Source organism: Homarus americanus, unplaced genomic scaffold (genome assembly GCF_018991925.1).
Source record: "Homarus americanus isolate GMGI-L3 unplaced genomic scaffold, GMGI_Hamer_2.0 scaffold55640, whole genome shotgun sequence".
In the NCBI taxonomy this organism is placed as follows: Eukaryota; Metazoa; Arthropoda; class Malacostraca; order Decapoda; family Nephropidae; genus Homarus; species Homarus americanus.
The window spans coordinates 6,669,364-6,695,545 of NW_024713650.1; the positions used below are offsets into that span (position 1 = coordinate 6,669,364).

The 26,182-nt window shown below is 44.4% G+C and overlaps 1 protein-coding gene across 5 annotated transcripts in view; it reads left to right on the top strand.

Annotated features, from left to right (window-relative positions):
- Positions 1-26,182, top strand: part of LOC121874166 (serine/threonine-protein phosphatase 6 regulatory ankyrin repeat subunit C-like) — a 70,442-nt gene continuing 44,260 nt past the window's right edge. For 3 of the 5 annotated variants that reach the window (XR_006090374.1, XM_042378179.1, XM_042378155.1), the window contains exon 1: positions 23,580-23,665. The gene's annotated coding sequence lies outside the window, so the exon portion shown is untranslated. The other 2 variants (XM_042378171.1, XM_042378163.1) reach the window with 2 other exon arrangements.

Sequence of the window (26,182 nt, forward strand, 5' to 3'; positions counted from 1 at the left end):
ACAACACGTGAGTTAAGGTGAAGACATTGATGGTGAGGACACACAAAGGCTGCCAGTGTAGTGCATATTTACTTATCGAACTTGTATGACTAACGTATACTTTCACAAGTCTCCTTCATATATCTAGTGTAGTATATAAATGGTATTACAGCTGTGTACTAAAGAAAAGTATTACCAAATGAAATCTAAATGTTTCAGTAATTTAAAATTTTGGGGCGCGCCATGTCCGAAAGTACAATACCTTAGTTAAAAGTGGAAGGACCAGGGATAGGTTCAGGTTTAACCTCTGTTAGGCTGGCCAGGCGTCCTGCTTTAGGCAGGACAGTCCTGCTTTTGAGCACTCTGTCCTCCGTCCTGCGCCACCTCAAGCAGAACGTTAATTTGTCCTCTTTTGGGCCTGTCTAAAAAGAATTATATAAATTACCTTACGTATACTAAAGCAGTGGGAACTGAAGGCCACATTAGCTACTTCCTTTAGTTTGTGAAGTAAGTTAATTTGGTTGGCATACAGTATGTTGTTCCAGCAGGAGTATAAATGAATATTCATTTATTTCAGTTCTTTATTTACACTGTATGAATGCATGTATCATGTATGTAACATATACAGTGCCTTTAAAAAAATTGAAATTTTAGAAAAACCACAAAATAGCCTTCATTACATTATAGTGATATTTGACAAATTAACACTTCTAAGTATATTACTGTTTGTATATTTTATACAACTTTTTATATTTCAACTCATCATTAAACATGTTTAATTTAGGTTAAAAATAAGTGTCACAAAAATGTAAAAAAGGTCCTTTTTGAAAATGGCCCAGTCATCAAAACATTATCGTGTTCTTCACCCGCCACCCACCACAGCTGGCCCAAGTCAGTGATAATGATAGTGAGGATATGGACTTATATGGACTTTGAGGGGTTTGACAAAGAGGCCCTGCAAGCCTCTGTGGTGGATAGTGATACAATTGATACAAGTGATACAGGTGAGGGTCAATAATCTGCCCTCTGCCTCGGAACCAACCCCCCATCCCCGTGTGCCCAGCCATCTTTTCTACTTATGTAAGTGTTAAAACACCTAATCATATTGATATTTCTCTTAATTATTAATTGTGTGTGCATACCATCATAAAATTAAGATGTTATTTTTACTACAACATAGGTATTGTGTCTGAAAAAGTGGAGTTTGGGGGTCAGCCCGGTCTCTATTTCAATTAATCCCATATGTTCTGTTATTCCATTTACTCGTTTCTCGTTTTACGCGCAACTCCGCAGGTTCAATTGACCGCGTAAATCGGGGTATTACTGTGTGTGTGTGTGTGTATATATATATATATATATATATATATATATATATATATATATATATATATATATATATATATATATATATATATATATATATATATATATATATATATATATATATACTATATATATATATATATATATATATATATATATATATATATATATATATATATATAATATTGTTAATGATTTTATACATTAAAAGTCCAAAATCGGATGCCAGAATCGGATACACCTGAACCGGACTTTTTCCCTTTTTTTTTTTTTTTAGCGGGCATTTGTGTGTATGTGTGCATGCGTGAGTGCCACAGCTGCACAGTGACAACAAGCGACCACGTGGTTGCCACTTTAAAACGAGCAATCAAACTGTGACAACATATGTAATTTTGAGTCCTACTCTTTCCATTTACAGAGTACTGTACAAGCCCATAATAATGGCTCCCAAAGTAGATAAACTTCGTTGTGTGAAGAGAAAGAAGAACACGTTGAAATTGAGTGACAAACTTGAAATAATTAAGAAACTAGAACGTGGTGTGAGCAATACTGTTCTAATGGAAACATTGGAAAGTCTACAATTTATGATATAAAAAAGGCAAAGAATAAAATTCTAGAATTCACAGCTTTTTCTTTAAAACTGCTTGTTTTGAATGCATGCTATATTTGCTAATGAATAAACTATCAAAATGTACCTGTTCATCTCTTCTTTACTCCTCCTTAAATTTGAATTTTAAAAGTACTGCCTGAGAATCCGGAAAATCCGAAAATCCGGACTGACCCAATCCCCAAGCAGTCTGGATTTTTGGACTTCTACAGTATATCTGATTTGCAAATCAAAGTCAAGAGGATCATTGTATACATTTAGTTTTATTGATAAATGAATGAATAAATAATTGATGTTTTGAATACAGTTTCATATTTATTATCTAATTACATATACATGTACTGTACTGTAGCAGGAAAAATATTCGAAATTTCAATGTTTAACTTTTTATATCAAGGAAAATGGTTCCTGACAATAAAAAAAATACTTTTCTCCACTTATAGGGGGGCTTCACTAGTTACCCCCTGGACCCTCACTGGGGGCTCCCCCCCTGGACCCTCACTGGGGGCTCCCCCCTGGACCCTCACTGGGGGCTCCCCCCCTGGACCCTCACTGGTGGCTCCCCCCCTGGACCCTCACTGGGGGCTCCCCCCCCCCTGGACCCTCACTGGGGGCTCCACCCATTAAAAAAACCTATATTTGCCAGTGATGACTGTGAGAATGGTACTGAAGAGGTCACCTTGAGTACACAGTTTATAAACAAGATGGCTAGCCTTCTCATTGTGGAAGAATAATAAGTATGGTATACAAACACACAGTTCACTTAGAATCCAGTGACACTCAAAAGAAATTTGAATTTCCAAAACCATAATGTGGGATTCAGATTGAACTACAGTACTGTATATGAATTGCATCCTGTCAGATAGGGTAAAAAATAACCCACGTTAACTTCAAGTTGGGGGTAAACACAAACAGGCCCATTAAACTAATTATTTTTCTTCATTAATTTATTTATTTTTTATTATATTGAAGGCAGCTCACTTCAGTCCTTAAAGGTGCTGTTAAAACTATATCTCTCTCTCTGGTATTTCCAATAACTGACCAATAAAAAATAAAGTGTAAGAAATTGTTGAAAAACAAAATATTTTTTTACTTGTTTGGCATTTGATGAGCATTTATTGTATGCACCACAAAACAGTATAGTGCAGTACAGTGTAGAACAGTACAGTACAGTACAGTGTAGTACAGTACAGTGTAGTACAGTACAGTTGGGTCTCACTTTACGCGGTTAATGTAACCCACAGGGTACCGCGGAAAGTGAGAAACGCGTAAAGTGAATAACATAACATATGGAATTAAATGAAATAGAGACCGGGCTGACCCCCAAACTCCACTTTTTGACGACACACAACTATGTTGTAGTAAAAATTTTATCTTAACTTTATGATGGTATGCACACACAATTAATAATTAAGAGAAATATAAATAATATTAGGTTTTTTAACAATTGCATTAGTAGAAAAGATGGCTGGGCATACGGGGATGGGCGGTTGGTTCCGAGGCAGAGGGCAGATTATTGGCCCTCACCTGTATCACTTGTATCAATTGTATCACTATCCACCACAGAGGCTTGCAGGGCCTCTTTGTCAAACCCCTCAAAGTCCATATATGTCCATATCCTCACTATAATTATCACTATCACTGACTTGGGCCGGCTGTGGTGGGGTGCGGGTGAAGAACTCGGTAATGTTTTGATGACTGGGCGACCTTGTGCGCACCATGCTCGCGCCGCTTACACAACATGGCGGATGGCGGGAGGTTTGGATCAAAAAATGACGTGGCTCGCCAGCCACTCGCCGCGTAAAGGGGTACACGCACCGCGGAATGTGAGCATCCTGGGTTCCGGCAGGGCACCGCGTAAACGTGGAAACGCGGAATGTGGGACCGCGTAAAGTGAGGGTTGACTGTACAGTGCAGTACAGTGTAGAACAGTACAGTACAGTGTAGTACAGTACAGTGTAGAACAGTGCAGTGTAGTACAGTGCAGTGTAGTACAGTATAGCATAGTACAGTGTAGAATAGTGCAGTGTAGTACAGTACAGTGTAGTATAGTGCATTGTAGTACACGTACAGTGTAGTACTGTATAGCATAGTACAGTGCAGTACAGTGTAGCACAGTACAGTGTAGTACAGTGCAGTGTAGTACAGTATAGCATAGTGCAGTACAATAGGGGTTGGGTGTAAACGGGACTGCCCAGTATGGGCCAATAGACCCGCTGCAGTTTCCTCCATTCTTATGTTCTTATGTTAACAGTGCAGTGTAGTACAGTGTAGTACAGTATAGCATAGTACAGTACAGTACAGTGTAGAACAGTATAGTGTAGAACAGTACATCATAGTACAGTACAGTGAAGAACAGTACAGTGCAGTGTAGAACAGTACAGTGCAGTACAGTGTAGAACAGTATAGTGCAGTACAGTGTAGAACAGTGCAGTGTAGTACAGTACAGTGTAGTACAGTACAGTACAGTACAATGCAGTCTATATTTGTGTGTGAAAGTGTTGAGAGATGTTTTTTTTAATCATTAGGAGAAATAGAACATAAAGTCGGCCCTTCACATACGCGGGTTTAGCATTCACGGATTCGCAAATACGCGGATTGCCCCGCCGGAGGAATATTCTGTACATTGAAGTAATTGAAGTACATTCAAATCGCGCGCGGCACCGAACACGGGACACCGCCCGCTCCCGCAACCTCACTCACACACGCATAGGTCTCCCTCACTCAGTCAGTCTCTCTGTAACCACACTTGTGTTGACATCAGCATTGTAGTTGCAAAAATATTACATTTCCGTGAATGTATTATATCAAGCACAGTATGAATAGAATATCACTAATATAAGAGTATTTTAACCGAAAACTACTAAAAAAACAAGTAACATCTCTTGAACATCGGAAGGTTAGGTAAAGTCTCTTGTTTTCGTCATGTATTTTATCCTAATTTACATTGAAATACATCATGTTTCAGCAAAAGTACTATTTATTTCTGAGAATATGGAAATGTAATATTTTGCTGAAATGACGTACGTATTACAGTGGAAAGTGACGAAAGCAATGACTCGCTTTCTTTCGCTCAAAAGATGTTACCATAATCGCTTTTCGAATGGTTTTCAGTTAAAAACTGTTGTATTACAATAATATTCTATCTGTATTCACTGTGATACAACAGTTTTGCTTCAGAAACCATTGGCGATTACGGTAACGCTCTTTTGAAACGAAAAGCGAAAGTCATTGTTTTAAATCACGATTTTATCCATTTCCACTGTAATACTTAAATCATTTCTGGCAAAATATTTCATTTTCTTGAATGTAGTATATCAAGCACAGTATGAATATAATATCCATTTATAAATATAACAGTATTTTAACGAAAACTATTAAAAAAGCAGTAACATCTCATATGAACATTGGAAGTTTAGGTGATCTTTTGTTTCGTCATGTATTTTATCCTATTTTGGTGACAAGAAACCATCACGTTTCATAAAACTACTATTTATTTCCAGAATATATTCATTCAAGCAGTTTAGGTAAAATATCGTGTGTTAACATTTTTTTAATTGAAAATGATTCGAAAAACCACGTGCCCTCTGGCCTGTTCAAGGAGAGGACTGGGAGAAGCTGTTTGGTGCTGCAGGCGATGACAAGAGGAAATGATTTGGATGGATTTTAATGAAAATATTCAGAAATATGGTATGCATTAGTATTTATTCAGAATCAATTAGGATAGAATATTATTGTAATACAACAGTAGTGGCGATGTGGAGGCCCGGAGGATAGGCGGGGAGGAGGTGACTGGGGCGGGAGCGAGGGCAGTGGAGATGCCAGCCAGTACATTACGGGTGTATTAATTGTTTTTTACAGCTATTTTGCATTTAAATATTAAATACTGTGCATTCGTTTCAACAAAACTACCATTTATTTCTGAGAACATGGAAAGCGTATTTTGCTGAAATGGTGTCACATATTATTACAAGGTAGAAGTAATGGCTTCGCTTTCTTTAGTTCAAAAAGAATGTTACGTAATAAACTTTTGAATGGTTTTTCAGTTGTGGGATTATAAGGCTAATGATAGGATAGAATAATGTGTAATGGTACGAGTACAACAGTTTTTAACTGAATACCGATACAGCGATTCGGTAACATCTTTTGAACTATGGCGAAAGTCTTTCGTCATGATTTTTATCACTTCCCTGTAATATATCGTCATTCCGAAATATTACATTTTCCATATTTATTTCCAAGAATATGTTCATTCAGTCACAGTTAGGTAAAAATATACTTGTGATGTAATATTTTAATAAGAAAATCCAGTATAAATAGTTTTCTCTTGTTTCCAAATTTAATTAACAAAGATTGATGTTTCAAATGTAATGAACAAGAATTTATATCCAGTATCTATAAATTAACTTTGTCTAAGTAAATAAGATACTTTGTTTTTCATAGTCCTGTGCTACCATACCATGGATTTGCTACTTTGGGCTTGCTATGATGGCGCAAAGAATCTGCCCTGCTTCAGCTAATGCGACACTCACAGCTGGTGGTGTGTTGGTGCATCGTTTCCGTGTTTACTGGCGTTACTGGTAAATATTTTCAACCCTAACAGAGCTATTACCCGTTTAATTACGACCCCAATTTTTTGCAAATAATTTGGTCTTAAAACTCGAACTACACACAGGTATATCACAGTAAATAAGGACATGGGGGCCAGGGGTTTTTTTTTTTAGGGGGGCAGCAATAGTACACGGATTTTTAACATTCACGGGTATCTCTGTTACCTAACCCCCGCGAATGTTAAGGGTCCGACTGTCCTGTACAGTGTGTCAGAGTCCTTGTGGCGAGGCTTGTCTTGCCCTAGGCTGATGACACTTATTTGGGCTAAAAAAAAAATACAGTATTGTATTGTTTTTTATTTCCTCAATATGTTAATTTTTTTACCCTATCCACACAGATCATTTGTGGAGATATACAGTGATCCCTTGGTTAACGAGCGCCTCGGTTAACAACATTTCGGTTAACGAATTACCTTCCATAAGAGTCTTCACTTCGGTTGACGAGCAAACTCCCGGTTAACGAATTCCTTACGGATTTTTCCCAACATGTTTTCGCCTGCATTTGGCTGCCCACCAGCTGTAGTATTACTCCCCAATACAGAAATCGGTTTTAGGGCTTAAATTCCTTACTAGTTTAGTAAAGGTTGTACTCTTCAATAATTTTAAAAGTTTTATATTAAATTTTTAGTCATTTTAACAATTATTGAACATAATTGAAGTACAGAAACTGTTTGCTTTGTAAACAGCCACTCAACACACCAAGCTTACGCCAGTTTGTTTAACCAGTTCAGAGGAAGGAACATCTTGCTTGAGACTCTTCAACTAAACGCTTTTTTCGTTTCCAGTCAAATTATTGGTCATTTTGAAATATATTTTACATATTGACAATATATAATGCAGTACAGTGTTGATTTAAAGAAAATAATCTTGAATTACACCAAGTGAACTAAAATTTTATGGGTGAAATGGCGGCATGGGGTGACTTCTCTTCCACCCCAATGCCTTCTCTTCTCCCTTCTCCTCCACCCCCATTCTAATTCCCATCATCATCATCATCATCATCATGTACTTTTTACTACCATGTTATTGTACTATTCCAGATGATACTAAATGTTACATAATACTTCCTTGAGATAAATTTATAGTATATATCAGGTGCCTCAAAGAGAGCTCAGGTTCTCAACCGGCTCAGCCATGTTAATATTGTTATTATTATCCACTCTGTATCTGTGTTTTTCTGGCTAAATAAACTGTTTCAATTCAATTCAATCAACCAGGAGCCTTCTACATGCACACCTCAGAGTAAGTGTACTTTACTGGATTTATTTTTAGTTTGTATGTAATTTTCGGTGAGCTGGAACCAATTACCCAAAAACCCATTGAAACAATGGTTCGTTAACATTTCGGTTAACGAGCAACCTTCTGGAACGAATTGTGCTCGTTAACCGAGGGACCACTGTATACTGTACACATTTGTTACACCTACAAGAATAATTGTGTGTAACATAAAGTAACTTCAAACACCACTATCCCTGAAAAATCTGTGTTCGGTAATTCTGATTCATCCCAGATGATAGTAAGCCGCTCTGGCAGTCTGTCAGATATAGTCTGTGCAGTATAACTAGAACTAGGTGATAGGAGTCCATTTTAGATTAGTAGAAATAGGAAGTGTGAAATATACAAGTTAAGCAAAATTTTTTGCATCATATTGCAGAAAGTATATACCCTGTACAGTACTGTACAGTACATTTATATACTGTACATTATTTTTTGCTACAAGTAATAAGATTCCTTCATATTGCTTATTTATGCTGTATTTTAACTCAGTCAATTTATGCGGTATGTAAGAGTTCAACCTCGTAAAAGGACTAATAGGGGAAGGTGTCCGCGAATGATTGTCCAAATTAACCGATTTAGGGGTTAATATTGCATAATACAGTCATGCGTCCTAGATAATGCTTGTCTTTGTACAACCGCTTTCATCCAGACCCGCTAAAGATATAATGTTATGGTAATGATCTGAAACACACATAGGCATGACTAGGTTTATTACAAAGTGTTGAAAAGGATACTGTACAGTGGGTAGTCCACAAAACATGTAGCTATGTGTATGTTTATTTGAGTGTCCCGTCATAGGAGTCCGTTTTCTCTTGTTTCAGGACACCTGAGTTCTCCATTTTCTCTTAATCTTGCAGTGCAATGCACCAGAGACTTCGTTATTCCTTAGTAATGACAGAATTTGAAGTTGCAACCCTTATTGCAACTGGGACAATCCCAGAACCAGAAATTGAATACGGACAGTCATTCGCTTAGTTCAGATTTGCCGGATTTATCCGAAATCCGGATTAAAGGGGTCCGAATTAACGGACCCAACACATCTTGGCACGCCACGCCCAGCGTCACTGCGTCCCCTGAGCCGTTTCTCCCCAGTCTTTGTTAAGCTTCCACAGTGTATGTGTGTGCTTAAGTGTTTTTGTGCTGTGACCAAGAACCCATCAAGTGTTAGTGATGCTGGTGTTGTGAAGAAGTAACACAAGACCATTAGTCTGGCTACGACACGGAGGTTTTAAACCATTTTAAGAGGGTGAACGTGCGATGGACATTGGTGTAGTGGTAGACCTAACCCCCACAACAGTGCGTACTATCTAGACCAGCACAGACAAGATGAAGGCTAGTGCTGGAAGTGGTACTTCTGTGAGTGCAACACAGACTAGTCGTGCTCTAAGTTCCATGATTGAGAAGATGGAGAAGATGGATAGAGGACCAAAATCAACACAATGCCCCTGTGAGCCTTATGGTTATCCAGTATAAAGCAAAATCCTTGTATTTTATGGGTCAAAGGGAGGCTGGGGAACGTAACTAGAGTATTTTATCTATTTCTTATGGGGAAAATTGATTCCGTTAACGTTGTGTTTTACAAGACGTAACCGCGACCTGACCTAGCCCAGTACCGACCTGACCTAGCTTGGAGAAGGATATGCCTCTGTGTGCTCGTGTTAGTGACCGTAGAAAATGGCCGCCGTGGGCCGTTGTGTTGTGGGGGAAGAGAGACGGAGTGTGGGGAGAGACGACCCCCCGGCCACTATGTTGAGTCAGCTGGAGCAGTTGCAGAGAGACATGGACGTTTTGAAGGGGGAGCACGGCCTCAGGAATGAACTCCTTCAGGTGGGTATCCTGCCTAGCAAGACACCTATGAAGGAGGGTCAGGAGGAGCAGGAGTGGAGAGTGGTTATCTCCAAGGGGATTAGGGTCAGACCCAGCTGACCAGGGTGTGGAGTGCCATAACCCCTACCAAGTGTTGGAGGAAGTTGGCGAGGAAGAGAAGAGGCAGGACGGTGTGGTGCCAGGAGAGGAAAGGGCAGTTGTTCAAACCCTGCCCAGTGGTAAGGTCGTGGTAGTTGGGGACAGCCAGGTGAGGTTTAGATAGGACCTTTTGTGCAAGAGATAGGAAACGTAGGACTAGGGTGTGTTTTCCTGGGGCTGATAGGCATGTAGCCGAGAGGATAGATAGGTCTTGTCAGGGAAGGTACCAATCCAGTAGTGTGTCTTAGTGTGGGAGGAAACAACATAGGAAAGGTTCGGAGTGAGAAACTTTTCAAGAGGAATAGGGAGGCGCTGGGGAAGATTAGAGATAGGGGAGGGATCCTGATAGTATGTGGTGTCTTGCTATATAATTGCCGACTGGAAAAACATTGTGCAAGCAATGGTTGGGTGTCCACACCTCAGTACACCCCCACACCTCAGTACACCCCCACACCTCAGTACACCACCACACCTCAGTCACACCACCACACCTCAGTCACACCCCCACACCTCAGTACACCCCACACCTCAGTACGCCCCCACACCTCAGTACACCACCACACCTCAGTACACCCCCACACCTCAGTACACCACACACCTCAGTACACCACCACATCCTCAGTACACCACCCCACACCTCAGTACACCACCACACCTCCGTACACCCACCACACCTCAGTACACCCCCCACACACCTCAGTCACCCCCACACCTCAGTACACCACCACCTCAGTACACCCCCTCAGTACACCCACACCTCAGTACACTCACACCACACCTCAGTACACCCCCACACCTCAGTACACCCCCACACCTCAGTACCCACCTCAGTACACCCCCACACCTCAGTACACCCCACACACCTCAGTACACCTCAAGCCCACCCACCACACCTCAGTACACCCCCACACCTCAGTACACCCCACACCTCAGTACACCCCCACACCTCAGTACCACCACACCTCAGTACCCACCACACCTCAGTACCACCACACCTCAGTACACCACCACTGACACCACCACCTCAGTACCCACCACCTCAGTACACCCCACACCTCAGTACACCCCCCACACCTCAGTACACCTCCACACCCCCACCTCAGTCCCACACCTCAAACCACCTCAGTACACCACCTCAGTACACCCACCACACCTCAGTACCACCACCTCAGTACACCACCACACCTCAGTACCCACCACCTCCAGTGCACCACCCACCACTCAGTACACCACCACCTCACCACCTCAGTCACCCCACCTCAGTGCCACCACACCTCAGTACCCCACCACAGCCTCAGTACACCACCTCACCACACCTCAGTACACCCCACACCTCAGTACACCACCACCTCAGTACCACACCTCAGTACACCACCACCTCAGTACACCCACCCACACCTCAGTACACCCCACCTCAGTACACCACCACACCTCAGTACCACCACCTCAGTACACACCACACACCTCAGTACACCCACCACACCTCAGTACACCCCCACCTCAGTACACCCCCACACCTCAGTACACCACACCTCAGTACACCCCACCTCAGTGCCACCACCTCAGTGCACCACCACCTCAGTGCCACCACCTCAGCCACCCCACACCTCCAGTACCACCCACCACACCTCCAGTACCACCACCTCAGTACACCCCCTCATTACCCCACCTCAGTACACCCACCCTCAGTACACCCACCCTCAGTACCCACACCTCAGTACACCCCCACACACCTCAGTACACCACCACCTCAGTACACCACCACACCTCAGTACACCACCACCTCAGTACCCCACACCTCAGTACACCACCACACCTCAGTACCACCACCACCTCAGTACACCACCACACACCTCAGTACCACCACCACACCTCAGTACCCACACCACCTCCAGTCCCCACACCTCAGTGCACCCCCACACACCTCAGTGCCACCTCAGCACACCACCACACCTCAGTACACCCCACCTCAGTACACCTCAGCCCACCTCAGTACCACCACACCTCAGTGCCACCACACACCTCAGTGCCACCACACCTCGTGCACCACACCTCAGTACACCACCACCTCAGTACCACCTCAGTACCCACCACACCTCAGTGCCCCACCCACACCTCAACCTCAGTACCACCCTCAGTCCCCACACCTCAGTGCACCCCACACCTCAGTACACCACACCACCTCAGTACCACCACACCTCAGTACACCACCACACCTCAGTACCACACACACCTCAGTACACCACCACACCTCAGTACACCCACCACACCTCCAGTACACCACACCTCAGTACACCACCACACCTCAGTACACCACCACACCTCAGTACACCCCCCCTCAGTACACCCCCTCAGCACCTCAGTACACCACCACACCTCAGTACCACCACCACCTCAGTACACCACCACCTCAGTACACCACCACCTCAGTACCACCACCTCAGTGCACACCTCAGTCCTCCACCTCAGTACACCACCACACCTCAGTACACCCACCACCTCAGTACACCCCCCTCAGTACACCACCACCTCATTACACACCTCAGTACCACCACCTCCAGTACACCCACCACACCTCAGTACCACCACACTCAGTACACCACCACACCTCAGTACACCACACACCTCAGTACCACCACACCTCAGTACACCCCCACACCTCAGTACACCCCACACCTCAGTGCACCACCACCTCCAGTGCACCCACCACCTCAGTACCACCACCTCAGTGCCCACCACCTCAGTACACCCACCACACCTCAGTACCACCACCACACCTCAGTACCACCACACCTCAGTACACCACCACACCTCAGTACACCCACCACACCTCAGTACACCCCCACCTCAGTACACCCCACCTCAGTACACCCTCAGTACCCACCTCAGTACCACCACCTCAGTACCACCACACCTCAGTTACACCCCCCCTCAGTACACCCCCTCAGTACCCCACCACCTCAGTACACCACCACCTCAGTACCACCACCTCGTCACCACACCTCAGTACCACCACCTCAGTACACCCCCACACCTCAGTACACCTCAGTACACCACCACCACCTCAGTGCACCACCACCTCAGTACACCCACCACACCTCAGTACCCACCACACCTCAGTGCCACCACACCTCAGTGCACACCACACCTCAGTGCCACCACACCTCAGTACACCACCACACCTCCAGTGCACCCCCACCTCAGTACACCCCCCACACACCTCAGTACCTCCCCCCTCAGTACACCACCACACCTCAGTGCACCCACCACACCTCAGTACACCCACCACACCTCAGTACACCACCTCCAGTACACCCCCCCTCAGTACACCACCACCTCAGTACACCACCACCTCCCAGTACACCACCACCTCAGTACACCCACCACCTCAGTACTCACCTCAGACACCTCAGTACACCCCCTCAGTGCACCACCTCATACCACACCTCAGTACACCACACCTCAGTACACCACCACCTCAGTACACCCACCACACCTCAGTTACCCACCACCTCAGTACCCACCACCTCAGTACACCCCACCTCCGTGCACCCCCACCTCAGTGCACCACCACACCTCAGTACCCCCACCTCAGTACACCCACCACACCTCAGTACCTCAGTACACCCCCACACCTCGAGTACACCACCACACCTCAGTACACCTCAGTACACCCCACACCTCAGTGCACCCCCACACCTCAGTACCACCACACCTCAGTACCCCCACACCTCAGTACCCCACCTCAGCCACCCCCACCTCAGTACACCACACCTCAGTACACCACCACTCGGCCACCCCTCAGTACACCCACTCAGTACACCACCACACCTCAGTACACCACCACCTCAGTACACCCCCCTCAGTACACCCACCTCAGTACACCACCACCTCAGTACCACCACCTCAGTACACCCCCTCAGTACACCCCACACCTCAGTGCACCCACCACCTCAGTACACCCCACACCTCAGTACACCACACCTCAGTACACCCCCCACCTCAGTACACCCCCCTCAGTACACCACCCACCTCAGTACACCCCCTCAGTACACCCACCTCAGTACACCCCCCACACACCTCAGCCACACCCCCACCTCAGTACCACACCTGGTACATCCCACCACCTCAGTACACCCCCTCAGTGCACCACGCCTCAGTACACACCTCAGTACACCCCCACACCTCAGTACACCTCAGTACACCCCACACCTCAGCCACCTCAGTACACCCCACACCTCCAGCCACCACCTCAGTACACCACCACCTCAGTACACCACACCTCAGTACACCACCACACCTCAGTGCACACCACCTCGGTACACCTCCTCAGTGCCACCACCTCAGTACCACCACCTCAGTCCACCACCTCAGTACACCCCACACCTCAGTACCACCACCACACCTCAGTACACCACCACACCTCAGTGCCCCCCTCAGTACCACCACACCTCCAGTACACCCCTCAGTACACCACCACCTCAGTACCACCACCTCAGTACCACCACACACCTCCAGTACACCACCACCTCAGTACACCCCTCAGTACACCCCCCCTCAGTACATCCCCCTCAGTGCACCACCACACCTCAGCCCCCCCCCTCATCACCTCATCCACCACCTCAGTACCCCACCACCTCAGTACACCACCACACCTCAGTACACACCACCTCAGTACACCCCCTCAGTACATCCCCCTCGTACCCCCTCAGTGCACCACCACCTCAGTACACCCCCCCCTCAGTACCACCACCACCTCAGTACCACCACACACCTCAGTACACCACCACCTCAGTACACCACCACCTCAGTACACCACCACCTCAGTGCACCTCACCCACCTCAGTGCACCACCACATGTCCCCATCAGTACACCACACCTCATTGCACACCTCAATGCACACCACCTCAGTACACCCTCAGTACACCACACCTCAGTACACCCCTCAGTACACACCCCCCCCCCCTCAGTACACCACACCTCAGTGCACCACCACACACCTCAGTACCACACCTCAGTACACCACACCTCAGTACCCCCCCCCTCAGTGCACCACCACCTCAGTACCCCCCTCAGTACCACCACACCTCAGTACACCTCAACACCTCAGTGCCACCACCTCAGTACCCCACACCTCAGTACCACCACCTCAGTACCCACCACCTCAGTACCCCACCTCAGTACACCCCACACCTCAGTACCCACCACCTCAGTACCCCCACACCTCAGTACCACACCTCAGTACCCACACCTCAGTACACCCCCACACCTCAGTACACCACCACACCTCAGTACACCCCCACACCTCAGTACACCACCACACCTCAGTACACCACCACACCTCAGTACACCCCCACACCTCAGTACACCCCACACCTCAGTACACCACCACACCTCAGTACACCACCACACCTCAGTACACCCCACACCTCAGTACACCACCACACCCTCAGTACACCACCACACCTCAGTACACACCCCCACACCTCAGTACACCCCCACACCTCAGTACACCACCACACCTCAGTACACCACCACACCTCAGTACACCACCACACCTCAGTACACCCCCACACCTCAGTACACCACCACACACCTCAGTACACCCCACACCTCAGTACACCACCACACCTCAGTACACCCCCACACCTCCTCAGTACACCCCCACACCTCAGTACACCCCTCACCTCAGTACACCACCACACCTCAGTACACCACCACACCTCAGTACACCACCACACCTCAGTACACCCCACACCTCAGTACACCACCACACCTCAGTACACCCCCACACCTCAGTACACCACCACACCTCAGTACACCACCACACCTCAGTACACCCCCACACCTCAGTACACACCACACCTCAGTACACCCCCACACCTCAGTACACCACACTCAGTACACCACCACACCTCAGTACACCCCCACACCTCCAGTACACCCCCACACCTCAGTACACCACCACACCTCAGTACCCCACCACACCCTCAGTACACCCCACCACACCTCAGTACACCCCACACCTCAGTACACCACCACACCTCAGTGCCACCCCACCACACCTCAGTACACCACACACCTCAGTACACCACCACACCTCCAGTACACCACCACACCTCAGTACACCACCACACTCAGTACACCCCACACCCCCAGTACACCCCCACACCTCAGTACACCCCACCACCTCAGTACACCACCACACCTCAGTACACCCACCACACTCAGTACACCCCCACACCTCAGTACACCCCACACCTCAGTACACCCCCACACCTCAGTACACCACACCTCAGTACACCACCACACCTCAGTACACCCCCACACCTCAGTACACCCCCACACCTCAGTACACCACCACACCTCAGTACACCCACCACACCTCAGTACACCCCACCACACTCAGTACACCCACCACACCTCAGTACACCCCACACTCAGTACACCCACCCACACCTCAGTACACCCACCACACCTCAGTACACCCCACACCTCAGTACACCACCACACCTCAGTACACCACCACACCTCAGTACACCACACTCAGTACACCACCACACCTCAGTACACCACCACACCTCAGTACACCCCCACACCTCAGTACACACCACACCCCAGTACACCACCACACCTCAGCACACCACCACACCTCAGTACACCCCACACCTCAGTACACCACCACACCTCAGTACACCCCCACACCTCCAGTACACCCCACACCCCTCAGTACACCACCACACCTCAGTACACCACCACACCTCAGTACACCCCACACCTCAGTACACCACCACACCTCAGTACACCACACCTCAGTACACCACCACACCTCAGTACACCACCACACCTCAGTACACCACCACACCTCAGTACACCACCACACCTCAGTACACCACCACACCCTCAGTACACCACCACACCCTCAGTACACCACCACACCTCAGTCACACCACCACACCTCAGTACACCACCACACCTCAGTACACCCCCCCTCAGTACACCCTCAGTACACCCCCACACCTCAGTACACACCACCACACCTCAGTACACCACCACACCTCAGTACACCACACCTCAGTACACCCACCACACCTCAGTACACACCACACCTCAGTACACCCCCACACCTCAGTACACCACCACACCTCAGTACACCCCCACACCTCAGTACCCCACACCTCAGTACACCCACACTCAGTACACCCACCACACCTCAGTACACCACACCAGTACACCACCACACCAGTACACCACCACACCTCAGTACACCACCACACCTCAGTACACCCCACACCTCAGTACACCACCACACCTCAGTACACCACCACACCTCAGTACACCCCCACACCTCAGTACACCCACCACACCTCAGTACACCACCACACCTCGTACACCACCACACCTCAGTACACCCCACACCTCAGTACACCCCACCACACCTCAGTACACCCCCACACCTCAGTACACCACCACACCCTCAGTACACCACCACACCTCAGTACACCACACACCTCAGTACACCACCACACCTCAGTACACCACCACACCTCAGTACACCCCCACACCTCAGTACACCACCACACCTCAGTACACACCCCCACACCTCAGTACACCCCCACACCTCAGTACACCACACCTCAGTACACCACCACACCTCAGTACACCACACCTCAGTACACCACCACACCTCAGTACACCACCACACCTCAGTACACCACCACACTCAGTACACCCCCACACCTCAGTACACCACCACACCTCAGTACACCACCACACCTCAGTACACCCCCCACACCTCAGTACACCCCACCACACCTCAGTACACCCCACACCTCAGTACACCACCACACCTCAGTACCCCACCACACCTCAGTACACCACCACACCTCAGTACACCACCACACCTCAGTACACCCCCACACCTCAGTACACCACCACACCTCAGTACACCACCACACCTCAGTACACCACCACACCTCAGTACACCCCCACACCTCAGTACACCACCACACCTCAGTACACCCCCACCTCAGTACACCACACCAGTACACCACCACACCTCAGTACACCCCACCTCAGTACACCACCACACCTCAGTAGACCCCACACCTCAGTACACACACCACACCTCAGTACACCCCCACACCTCAGTACACCACCACACCAGTACACCTCCACACCTCAGTACACCACCACACCTCAGTAGACCCCCACACCTCAGTCACACCACCACACTTCAGTACACCACCACACCTCAGTAGACCCCCCACCTCAGTACACCCCTCAGTACACCCCACACCTCAGTACACCACCACACCTCAGTACACCCTCAGTACACCACCACACCTCAGTACACACCTCAGTACACCCCCACACCTCAGTACACCCCCACACCTCAGTACACCACCACACCTCAGTACACCCCCCCTCAGTACACCCCCACACTTCAGTACACCTCAATGAGAGTACGGCCTCATATCTGAGGGTTGGCGACCACAGTCCTCCTTTATTAACTCTGGTAATTGTCAAGCACTCGTTAGTGGCCACAATACATACTCTCTCTCTCTCTCTCTCTCTCTCTCTGTGTGTGTTGTTTACCTACCTTCTGTCATCTGTCTCTCGCTCTCGTAAGTCATAATGACGTCTACCTATCTACTGTTATATAATAGTGAACATCGTTAGCCTCTAGTGTCAGATATGTGTTTGTGTTGAACCACGAGAGAGATCAAATTAATGAAGGTAGATGACACTAAACAGGTTATTAACAAGAAGAGAGAGAGAGAGCAGTGGCAATGTGTAGATTCAAGTTTGAAGTTCAAGGTCTCCCTCGTTAGTGCCCCCGGCGGTGTCCACTGGTTTGGGATTCTCCAAGGTTCTTTAGTTAGCCCTTAACTTATGGGGTAAGAACGCATCTCTCTGACACACCCACCCTACCACACAAAGATGGATTCTCAAAAGTTCTTAAGTTTTACACATAAGAACGCTCTAATCTAAACCCATAGAGCTGACTGAGGTTCTTGTATGCATGAGATGGTGTTTCTTTGTCTCGGTAAGAAAAATAATGGGACATTCGTGACTACATGTTAACATTTAAACGAGTTTATTACGCACTCTCTTTGCCCCACTGCGTATTAAAACCAGTTTGAATAATTCTCGCCAGTGTGTCGAATAAGCTGTTGCTCAGTCTTGATTCACAAAGGTTCGTTCGATTATGTTCTTCGTGATTAAAGAATGCACTTAACGTTTCATGAGTACTTTCACGTAACAGCAGTTGCGGGACAATATTACAATGAGACTTAACTGGGTTCGTTAGGGAATAAAACAGCAATACTGTACAAGAGACTGCCTATACTGATACTGTCGCAGCGGAACACCTGCTTGGGGGCAAAACGATATTGTAATGTACTTTTATTTTTTTAACGGTTAATTTTGTCTTTTAAAAGATGTTAAATAATGTTACTATACTGTTCTAGCATAAATTAACCAAGTAGGTAGTCTCACATCTTCAGTCGACACTGGGGGATTAGTTGACGAGAAGAGTTTGTTTGGGTAAATGGCAACACGCACAAGATGTTACCATACGGGCTCACTTCCTTATGCAGCTTATCATGTTTCCAATGATTTGTTCAATAAACAGATTAGTTAATTTTACTGATTTTGCCGGTGTTTTTTATTGTCATTATGTGCCCGAGGTTAAGATAGCGTGTTAAATGCTGTTGCATCTTCTTCAGCTCAGAGGAACATTTATTTTATGAACATTAGAAAACTAATTTTTGTGTTCATTGCGGGATATATTGTGTTCTAACCTCTAGTTCGTTATCTTACGAACGTTTGAGAATTCAACTATTATGTTTTTGTTTCAGTGAGTCAGTCGAGTACAGCCTCACACTGCCAATACCGGAGAACATTCATCTTCGTCGTATTTAATGCAAATAGCTTATCTATAAGGGAACCAGATAAATACATTCTCGCAGTTAAGGGAAAAGATGTGTGGTAAGCTTAAACAAGCGCTACCTTTGTTTCCGAGAATTATTATGTCATACTTGATATTTTCCTGGTGTTGTGCTGAGTATATCATGAATTATTGTTTGTTAATATTTCCCAGTAACTCGTGGAGTCATGAAAATTAATACAAAAAAAAAGATTCTTGCTGTCATCCTTTAAGGACAATCTGTGTGTATTGTAAAATGATATGAAATTGTTATATTATTATTATTATTTAAGTTTATATACAGGTATTTGTCCTCCTCCCTCTTGATACTGTCCTTCACTCAGTGATCAGTGAATCTTGAAGGTCAGGGTTGAAGAGGGAGCAAGAGCGGAACACTCTCTCTCTCTCTCTCTCTCTCTCTCTCTCTCTCTCTCTCTCTCTCTCTCTCACACACACACACACACACAAATGTATTTACCATTATAATTCAATAATATTAAAAATACAGTACAGTAAATTCAGGTGTAGATATAAAGTGTCAGATACGAAAATTCCCATGGGACTACACATCAGGATGACGTTAGCAAGTTTATTCACAAATATCATCACAATTGCTGCTTTATAACGTATTTATTCAGTAAAATCGCCATACAAATTCACATTCGCTCTGCCTGTACAGTGTAGGAATACCTGTACAACATTGATAAACATTATAAATATACAATGGTAAACGGTTGGTCGATTCAGTTAAGGACAATTTTGAACGCAGTAATTTCAATGTAATGATTTGGTTTTGGGTGTAAGCGTTATGCAAATTCTTGGTAGGAAAGAGTCGTAGGTAGTGGGGAGAAATAGATTGTGATATCAAGTGAGACAGCCACAGGGAGTGGGAAGATGGCGGGCTGGACGAGTTTTTGTTGTGAGAGGTAAGACGCCATTGAACGCCCGCGCTGGTTGATGTTAGGTTGCATCACGTGGGATAATCCCGATAAACACACGAGCTTTACACACACACGTTGGGTCCCTGTGATCACGTCTCAACGTTAAATGTTTTCCTATAGTTAAAAGTCAGTGTGAATTGTCATAAGACATCTAATACTCTTTATTGGGTATACCCTATTGGTGTGTTACAATAAAGTTAAACAATATTATATAATTATATTCGGACTAAAAATATCAAGAATATATATATATATATATATATATATATATATATATATATATATATATATATATATATATATATATATATATATATATATATATATATATATATATATTGTACAATATATCATAACTTACACTTATATTTCATAGGTTTTGTATCAGCAATAAAAGAAAACAGGCTGTTGGTACTGGAGATTCTACATTAACCAACTTCGTTACATTTAGTACGTGGCAAAAAATATTTATAGTAGAAATATAAAGGACCACTAGTACTGGTTCGTTCCAGATGTACTCTTCTGTACCAGTGTTGGTCAATTGTGAACTGGAATGAGCTCACGCTCGGTACCGTCACAACGCTGGCGGATTGTTCCAAGAGTTCACAAGATTGTCCTGCCATTTTTTCTTTTTTTTTTAATCTGGCTTGTTCAACATTACGTTGTGACTTTTGGTGGGCCGGGCATCATGTGAGTTTATGTGTTCGGTATGAAATGCGCAGGTGTACTTTTTACTTTTATCTTCGCCACTGATCGGCTGGTTAGCCGCTTGGGCGGTTGGTCACGTCTCTGTTACGCACTGTTGGCAAGTACTGGGCATGCACCGGCTCCTGAATGTACTGAACCTGCTCCAGTGTTGGTCAAGTCTTGTCTTGAAAGAGCTCACACTCGGTGCCGTCACAACACTCTCCGGCAGATTGTTCCATGCGTTCACAACTCTCACTCCGAAAAAGTTTGCTCTCACAATTTTCTAGACTTGTCGGCTTCTTCAACCTCGAGCTGTGACCCCTTGTAGGGGCAAGCGTCTGTAGACGCTCGCCCTCCAGGTAAGGGTACTCGGCTGAGTAGTGCCCTTTGAGATGTTTATACACCTCAATTGGGTCCCCCTTGCCCGTCTGTAGTAAGAGCTAGGCAGTTGCAGGCGCTCTAATCTCTCTCAATAGCTGAGGTGCCGAAGTGCAGGCACCAGTCTGGTGGCCCAATTTCAATCAACTGGCAGTCTCTAGCATATCTCGGGGGCCAGGCGGGGAAGGACCTCACTCTTGAAGATCGTTACGACCTTCTTATAAGACCTAATAATTTAGGTGCTTGACTCACCTTCTCACAATGGCTCGAGAACTTCAGTTCATTGTCAACATGCTGTACACACCCAGGTCCTTTTCGCATTCAGTCTATTAATGCTGTTTCTTCGTCGGCAGCTATCAAACAGGGAGATACTAACGCCTGGGAAGATATTGGAAGCATAATGTTATCTAATGGTAGACCCTGCTGCCATATGGCATCACAAAAATTGTGACTTAAGTCCCAGGTTCCTAATCTGACTTTCTGCTTCATTTACACACAATTGCAGGGTCTCAATTGTTTCTCTTACTTGGACAACACAACATACATAATGTGTATCGTTTCTCACTCTTGATTTATGTTTTTGTTTTTGTACTTATTATTATTATTATTATTATTATTATTATTATTATTATTATTATTATTATTATTATTATTATATTTTCGCCCCCAGGCCCTGATGTGGGTCAGTGACCTGTGCTCAGGTGGGCTAATCCCTGCAAACAAAAAAAATATTAATAATAAATAAATAAATAAATAAATATGATACGCCTCCTTGCCGTTGGTACGTCCCAGGTGCATCCTTTTACACTTCGTGACATTGAATCTTAGCAGCCATTTCTTAGACCATTCTTGAAGCTCACAGAGCTTTCAACAGCTCTTCACAGTCCGATAAACAATGTGGTAATTATATATTTTTGTAAAAATTTATATAGGAGCTTTTCAAATTGTCTACACGTCAGTGTATTAACCACAAGAGGCTAATAAAACTTTTAAACCTAACCAAAGCTTAACCTAACATTACCTTTACGTAACTCAACACTAACCTTAACTTGAAATAACTTAACCTAACTGTAGTCTAGTCTAACATAACCTTAACTAACCTAATGTTTACCTTCACCAACAAAATTTATTTTGATTAACTTACCTAAACCTTAACGTATACTAACACAGCCTAACCTGATGTGACCAAACCCTATCCTTAACCTGACCTAACCAGACCAAACCTTAACGTATACTAACACAGCCTAACCTGATGTGACCAAACCCTATCCTTAACCTGACCTAACCAGACCAAACCTTAACGTATACTAACACAGCCTAACCTGATGTGACCAAACCCTATCCTTAACCTGACCTAACCAGACCAAACCTTAACGTATACTAACACAGCCTAACCTGATGTGACCAAACCCTATCCTTAACCTGACCTAACCAGACCAAACCTTAACGTATACTAACACAGCCTAACCTGATGTGACCAAACCCTATCCTTAACCTGACCTAACCAGACCAAACCTTAACGTATACTAACACAGCCTAACCTGATGTGACCAAACCCTATCCTTAACCTGACCTAACCAGACCAAACCTTAACCACTGGACTGAAACGACTTTAGCCTCTTGCCAATTTCTTAACCTATCCTAACGAACCTTACCACTAACCTCAACGCATTCTAATCCTTAACCTGACTTATGGTAACCAAGATATAACTATTCTAAGTAGACTTTTTTTTTAAGTGTTTAAGATTAAAATATATTAAATGTGGTAAAATATTCTGTATTAATACTGAAATACCCAGCTAAAGTTACGCGCGCCAGTGACTGAATGCAATTGCCAGTTTCCTTCCCGACTCCAGAGTTTCCAGTTAGCTTAGTTAAATATTAAAAAGAGTCGACTGCGTCATCAGGTAGCAGCGTCAGTTGGTCTTTGGACACCAGACAGTTTATATGTGTGTACTGGAGTCGGTGTGTATCCCTCCACCCATGTTGTTATTATTTAACACGTGTGTTAACTGCTTTGAAATATATTACAGTGAAGACCTTAAAGTTTATGAATATCTGTGTAATATTTCCGTGTGTTAAGTTTGTTTATAATGAAGATTTCCTTGTGTTAAGTTGTTTATAAAGTATAGTCCCGTGTGTAAGTTGCTGATATCCTGGAGTACAGTATTAAGTACAGTAAAAATCTGAAACTACTGAACTACTCATAAAATCTGGAACTATTACTGTAACCAAGTCTGGATGTACTGTATTAATATAATACTACAGAATGTATTTAAGGTATTGTTAATGTTTTAAGAACAGTACATATACACCTATATAATTATGTATTATATTATAAGTTTTGTTACTCCATTTTAAATAGAACACCTTTAAGTGGATACAGGTTATACATGATCACCATGCCATCCATGAACCCTGGGACACGTGAACCCGAGACTACGCACATTGTTGGCCCCACAGATGGTGCACTGTGTGTTGATGTCTCGGAATGACAGGTTCATGGACGACTGACACGACTTTTTTGGTGGATGTACCTCATATAAATATAGTGTTACATGACACTGTCACGACGCCTGATATATTACAGTATATATAAATTTAGTGTTACATGACACTGTCACGACGCCTGATATATTACAGCATATATAAATATAGTGTTACATGACACTGTCACGACGCCTGATATATTACAGTATATATAAATATAGTGTTACATGACACTGTCACGACGCCTGATATATTACAGTATATATAAATATAGTGTTACATGACACTGTCACGACGCCTGATATATTACAGTATATATAAATTTAGTGTTACATGACACTGTCACGACGCCTGATATATTACAGTATATATAAATATAGTGTTACATGACACTGTCACGACGCCTGATATATTACAGTATATATAAATTTAGTGTTACATGACACTGTCACGACGCCTGATGACACTGTCACGACGCCTGATATATTACAGTATATATAAATTTAGTGTTACATGACACTGTCACGACGCCTGATATATTACAGTATATATAAATTTAGTGTTACATGACACTGTCACGACGCCTGATATATTACAGTATATATAAATATAGTGTTACATGACACTGTCACGACGCCTGATGTATTTCAGTTTATTTAAGTCAATCGATTGATGTATACATCAAAATATTGAGTTATTAACATAAGGAATTAAATATTTTACCGGCAACAGGGGACGTGTTGGCTGTCTATCTAGTCTCCCCTAAATAACTCAAGAACGGGTTTGTGGATTTGCCTCAAACTTTGTAGGCTTGATCAACAGTGATAAGGTTCATGTGATAAACTTTTGTTTTAGATCACTCAAAATTTGATGTTGGTTTGGTAACAAAGGGGTTTTATGTTAAAGAAAATGATGACAAGTCAGTTTCCAGCATTAATTGTTAATATACAGTGACGGTCATTAATTCAGTATTAATTGTACCATGGTAACGGTTCATGGGCAGGGTTTGTATGGTCGGATATGGGTTAATTTATTAATAAAATCAGAAACTACTGACCTAATTGTCTATAAAAATCTGGAATATTAGTCCTTCAACAGCAGGAATTATTTATTTATTTCTCAAATTTAGAACTACAAGACGACAGAACTTATGAAATTACCTGTCAAAAAGCGGTTAATAGTTAAAAATAACTGCCAGTTTATGAACGTTAATTACCACTTTCAAGTTGTATTACTTAATAATGAATTATTTCTATCAGATTACATAAGACATAACGTGCCCTTTTCAAGCTATAATTACTTTATTAGCTTGTGTAGACAGTAGTTAAGGACCTAGTTAATTATAATTTTTACTAGTTAATGGTATTATAAAGATAATTGCCGTGTTAGCGGGGTCACTATCAGTTAGGGTTTGAGTTAAGGTTAAATTTAATTTGACAGGTTGAGGATTATTGATATTATCAAACGTCTACAACTTGTTCAGCTCTCACTTAATATGTTGAGACCCATTGTAAATGTGCTATATTATACCCAGGTATACAGTAGGCAGCTATCAAACAGGGAGGCACTACCGCCTGGGAAGATATTGGAAGCATAATGGTAAACCCTGCTGCCATGTGACCAAGCCCCAGGTTGATGATCTGACTTTCTGCCTCATGTACACACAATTGCAGGGTCTCAATTGTTTCTCTTACTTTAACAACACAACATACATATATTGTTTCTCACTATTGATTTTTTTGTGTGTGTGTTCCTCTATGGTTATTATTTATTATTAGTTTTGTTATTATCATTATTATTTTATTTTATTTATTTATTTTTAATTTTATTTACTATGAATTATTATTATTATTATAATAATTATTATTATTATTATTATTATTATTGTTGTTGTTGTTGTTGTTGTTGTTGTTGTTGTTACATTTTCTCTCCTCAGGCCCCGATGTGGGTCAGTGACCTGTGCCCGGGTGGGTTAATCCCCGTAAAAAAAAT